Source organism: Phalaenopsis equestris, unplaced genomic scaffold (assembly GCF_001263595.1).
Source record: "Phalaenopsis equestris unplaced genomic scaffold, ASM126359v1 Scaffold000002, whole genome shotgun sequence".
Taxonomy (NCBI): Eukaryota; Viridiplantae; Streptophyta; class Magnoliopsida; order Asparagales; family Orchidaceae; genus Phalaenopsis; species Phalaenopsis equestris.
In genome coordinates this window covers 61032246-61038362 of record NW_018164444.1, presented here as the reverse complement: position 1 = coordinate 61038362, position 6117 = coordinate 61032246, and the positions used below count along the sequence as shown (strand labels likewise).

The following is a 6117-nucleotide window of genomic DNA, read 5'->3' as shown; positions in this document are numbered from 1 at the left end:
TCTTTCCCTTCAGTTTTTCTCTCTCTAAATTTATATATATATATATATGTTTGACCACAGCTCTACTATTTGCATTCTTATCTAAGGCCGAATATCACTAAAGAACAGCCAACTATTATCCCTGTTGAGAAGATGCAACCAGATCCTCTTCCCAACACCACAGTTCCTGAGGAAGAACAACATATTACAGCTACAGATCCAGTTGTGCTCATACCATCCACTGTTATTGAAGAAGACTCACTTACATGCCAAGACACATGAGAGTGTTCATTTGATCCAATAACAAAATATCCGGTACAACATGTAGTTGTTTCTAATGTTCAACAATCTGCACATCTCCAACACACATTAGACCAAGGTCAGGTTAGTCAATCTTCGGAAGAAGAATAACAGGTCTATTCCAGGAGGAAGAAGAAGAATGGAGACCGACTCCAACTCGGGAACATATTGGATAATACATTGGTTACTACTGGCAATGACAATCATCTTACCAACTTATTAGCTTGCTCCTTTCTTAGAACCAGAGGCAGAGGCAAAACCAAATTGGATTGCTCTCTAGCCACCTGATACTATGTATTTCAGCATTCCTAGAATTTTTCTTTGTCTCTAATGTAATTTTCAGTATTTTCTAGTTTTGGAACCCCTTCTAGTTTTGGTGTGGGTAGGAGTTTTGGTGTGTGGGTAGGGGGTCATGTTTGGGCCCTCTAACACATTGTATCTGTATCTTTCTTTCTAGTTAATATATTAGCCTTTTTGGGTTTCAAAAATATATATACATATATATATTAAAGATTTTTAAAAAAATTGTGTATTTTCACTTTGTCGTCACATCTCATGCAAAGGTAGAAAATGCAGGAAACCCTTAGTACCCATTCAAAATGCTCAACTCAACGGAAAAAAATTTCTAAATAGTACCAGTTCATATTGTTTCAATGCAGTGAGGAAAGTTGTTAGATAAGGACTCATCCGAGTTGCACCAACTCAGCGAAGAAATTTGTGTTCGTATCAATTCATGCATGTTAATTGAAGTTTCATGTGCACATTATAGGTGGGTGAGCTAAAAGAATTTTATGGCAGTGATGTCGCACGATGATGTGAATCAAATTCGTGATATTTTCCTGCATAAATTCCATAATTTATTTCCTTACTATGATGATTTATGCTTGTCGAAGGTGTTTTTGCCATGTTTTGATGATTGCAAGTATTCAAAGCACTTTGGGGAGCAAAAAATATGCTCTAGTTAAGGGTCAAACAACAATAATAGGCATTGATATGCTCTAGTTTGGCCGAGAGCTATGAAGAGGGGTTTAGAATCGTTGTAAGGCTTTGGTTGTTGGTTATTGGTTATTGGTATTAAGATATATTTAGGATGTGGATGAGGAGTGGTGAAAATTTTAAAGTGCTATAGAGGGATAATAAAAAATTAAAAAAAAAACAAATATAAATATCTAATGTCACGAAAGAAAATGCAACATTTGAAGCTACAATTAACAAGCAACAAGCAACAAAAGAGAAAATTCTCGCTAAAATATTTTATTCAACAACTGACTCGAGTCATTACATATCAGTCATATTTATGAGATTACAATGACAAGAAATCAAAAATAGAAGAAAATTTTGAAACGAGGTGATCATTAATAAAGTTACTAACCACCTTTCTAGTTTCTTATTTTTTATGACAAGTCATAAAAACCTACAAATTTGAAAATTCAAACTTTCTACAAAGTGATATTGAAATATAAATAATAAAATAAAAAAATTCAAATATTTCTTTATGAAGGGCTCCTGTGATGGGCCTTGAATGAGCTCTTACTTGGGCACTTTCCTTGGCTTTTACTTGGGCTCTTGTGAGTGGATCTTTGGCTTCCTTTAGATGATGTACTACATCACCAATGTGTTAAATGCTCAATCCCAATGCCCGAGAATACATGGGTCAAATATAAGTTTGAGTATTGTCTTAGATCTTCTTAAAAGGCGTGCAAATTTTCTAAATTTAACTCAAACCAACAAATTAAAATATCTGCATGTGCTCCAATGATAACCCTAAGTTCCCTGAATTTAAACGTCTGAAAATGTTGTGCAAATTAATTGCATGCTTAAGTTAAAATTAAATCTATCTTGAGAAATGTGTATGCATATCAAAGCTTTGTAACAAATTAATTTTCAAATATCAAATTTAATTTAGATCTATGTAATTATGCATGCTCTTGAATGAGCCACTTTGCCTATAAGACAATGTTGTTAGTTCTACTTTGGGCAGTATGATCCTCCTCCTTACAGAGACTGAAGTTGATAGGACTGAGCCTCTAGTCCAATCCTCCTTCTAGTAAGGATTGAAGTTGATAGGACTAAACACCTTTTTGAATACTCGAGTAACTAAATTGAATCAAATCATAACAAAGCATTTCAAAAATAAAATATGATCCTTGTTGATGGGCATATTCATTGCACATCTCAACTGAAAGAAATTTGTTCATAATATAAAGTTATTAATGCTTAAAATCCAAAAATATTCAAGATAATCTATTACTTAACGCTTAAATAAATAAATTCACCCTCCACAACACTTTATCGAGATGGGCAAATTTAATATTAACTCAGTCGCACAAAGAGCCAATATCATATCAAATATATTATCAAATTCAAACTCAAAACTATCATGTGCCAGTAAGAATGTGACCCTAGTTTTCTATCCACGTGATTTGACCAGTAAGCTCCACAAAAGAAGTGATTAAGACAAGAGCATTCTGACTGGGTGGTTTGACTAATGGGCTCCATCAAGTGGTTTAGCCAAGAGACTCCAATGTAAAATGGTTAAGGCTATAGCATGTATGTTCTCTAATGGCATTTTATCATTTTGAGTCATGAATCATTGGGTATACTTCAGAGAGCAATAAGCCATCTACAAGCTAAGGTCAAATTACATTAGTCTCCTTAGACAAACAATCACCCAAGGTCTACAAGCTTCCCTTGGACGAAGTAAACCAAGACTGATAGAAATAATCCTTCTGTCGAGTTGGGTTGACTATCTTTGTTGACTAAATAGGCGAGGGACCATGACATCTCATGATGACAAAATCATGGGATCTTGATCGGGTGCACCATCAATTTCCCCACCATCCGGTTTAAGATCACGGTGATAATTTTATAATTTTAAATTTTAAATTTTATACTACTATATGTTAAACTTGAAAACTTAATGCCTAATGATAAGCCTTAATAGAAAGTGGTCTTCCATTATTGGAAGGGATAATTAACCATAAGGACTTGCACCTATAGTAAATCTCGAACCCCAAATATTAAAGACCTCATAAAATGAGAGTAAAATTTCTAGATAGTGGCTTATCTATTATCTAATCTGCCGTCTAAAAAATTTGATCCAAAGTTCACGATAAACTCTCACTCATACTCATTTCATTTTGAGAGAGGTCGGGGTATTTCAAATTTTTGAGAGTACAAAGTCACTATGAAGCTTTCTAATCCTTTATTTTTTGCCTAATTTTGTCATAAAGCTTTGCAATCAAATCATACCCTTACTAGTCTTACTGATAGAAATGTACTCAGCATCTGTAGTTGAAAGTGCAACAATCTTCCGTAGCCTGTAAATTCAACTCATTGTTGTGTTTCCCAATGTTAAGAAATACACTATTGTACTTCTTCCATCAATATCCCCTGTCAAATATGAATCTATAAATCTCTATAGATTAATTCTTCCACTTCCTATACAAAGTCATGTTGACTATTCCTCTAAAGTATCTGAAATCCCGTACTCCATCTCCAAAACATAATTTCCTAAATTACCCAAGTATCTGCTGATCACTCTCACTATCTGTGCAATATATGATCTTGTACATATCATCATATATATCAAACTTCCAACAACTGAAGTACATGGGGTTCTTTTCATCAGCACTTGCTCTGCTTCAAACTTAAGTGATTCTTCCTTAGATAGCTTAAAGTGACCAAGGAGGTGCACAATAATTTTACCTCACTCTTGTTAAATCTATGTAGGACATTCTCAACATATTTTGCCCGAGACAACATCAATGTGCCTGCAATTCTGTCCCTGTTGATTCTCATATTGAGGATCTTCTACCTAGAACTTAAATCGTTCACCTCAAACTCCCTTGATAATTGCTCCTTCAAGTCTCTAATCTTCTCCATATTTTCTCTTACAATCAGCATGTCATCCACATATAATAAAAGTACAACAAGCAATATCTTCACTTTGAGGAACACGGCGGTGGGTTGTATTTTCATACTGCAGAAAAATATTGCACTTTCAACTTCGAAGGTCAAATACATGATTATCGCTAAGGATAACAAGGAGATGATTTGGCTACGGAGCTATATGGCAAAATTGGGCAAGAAGCAGAGAATTGTAAAGCCTCGTAATGATAGTATGAGTGCAATTTATCTTGCTAAGAACATTGTTTTTAATGTCAAGACAAATCACATTCAGCTAAGATATTGCTTTATATGCTCTCGCCAAAAAAAAAAGATAGTTTTTCTTGAAGAAGATACACACAACTCAGAATCACATGAATATGTTGACGAAGGTGGTGACTATCAAGCAATTAGAGCTGCGCATGGCTTCAATTGGAGTCCAGCAAAGTTGAGACCTAGGGTGTGAGCCACAATACAATATATAACTATGAAGATGGTATAGATGGAGGTACAGAACTGAAGAACAGTTGTTAGATGCTAAGTCTCCAAGTGGGAGATTGTTTTGAAGTGGAGCCTACAACACCCAAATCACCCTCCAGGGTCCGACATGGCATAGCCATGCCTAAACTGGTGTTGCTACGCCAAGCAGCCTGACTACATCGCAACCATGCATGGTTACACTGGTTAAATCGCTCCTTCAGATTTTCTTCCTAAGCACGCAGAATAAATTACACATGGTGACGACATGGCTATGTCTTCGAACTGTTCCCTCCTGTTCGATTCTTAAGCTTTGATTAGAACGACGAAGGTTACTCTCATGTGTGCAGTATTTCTAGACAGGGACTTCTTCATAAGGTGGGTTGTCGGGAGGAGGATTTCGAACCAACGAATTTCTCTTTTGAGATCGAGGGAAAGGTTGGGAAAGAAATTTTGTAAGTTTTTGTGCTTGTAGAGACAAAATTCGAGTGATTTAAACTGTAAAGTTTCTAGCATTCATAATAAAATTTTTTGGTGTTGTAGCTCCGTAATTTTTTCCTATTCTCGAGTTTTTTCACATAAATCATAATTCTACTAAGCTCTATTCAGTGTTTTGTTTATGTCATACACTAGTAATTGCTTCCATCTCTCTTTGTAAACAACCATAGAGACTTTAAAGAAATGCTAACCAAAAATTTAAGTCGTGCACTTCGAATTGCCTATAAACTTAGTCCACCACCTATTGAGAGTCATGTAAACTCAAGCCTTTCATGCCAAATAGCATTACCTCATACTCTGCTTGGTTATTGGTTGCATTAAACTTAAGCAAAAGGAACGGATCAAGTCATCCCTTGAATACACTTCAAATCGATGCAGACTCCTTTAATTTCTCCAAATCAATGTAAAGAACCAAGTACATTAAAATGAATAACTTTTTTTCTAGATTCAATGATCAAAGCATGAAACATGGTAAGACTTTTACCAACTAGAGCACTCATGACTTATACATCATATATATACATATATTATTTGCATAAATTAATCATTTATTTAAACAAATTTAAATTACATCAAATAATGATTTTCAACAATATAATGATACATTTAATAAAATTAATGTTCATCTATCCAAAAGAAAAAAGTATAAAAAAATAAAGAATGAAGTTATGAAAAAGTGCTAAAAAGCCAAGAATATTCATCGGCAGACAGACTAGAAACTAATAGGTACGGGCAACGTCAAGTGAAAGAGTGAAAAAATGAGGCATGAAGAAGCAATCTCAAAACAAAGCCATAAAAATCTAAACTAGGTCGTCTTCATTTTGAGCTAGATCCAAGGGAATAGTGTACAATGAAGCACAACCGTGTGGCACGAGACTAGGGCTGTCAAAATGGCTCGTTGTTCGCGAACAGCTCGTGTTCGGCTCGTTAAGAAGCTCGTGTTCGGCTCGTTAATTTCGTTCGATAAGTTAACGA

At 35.0% G+C, this 6117-nt stretch overlaps 1 protein-coding gene across 1 annotated transcript in view; it reads right to left on the bottom strand.

The window, feature by feature from the left end:
* LOC110019420 overlaps nt 1–6117 on the bottom strand; it is a 37104-nt gene that overhangs the window by 2295 nt on the left and 28692 nt on the right.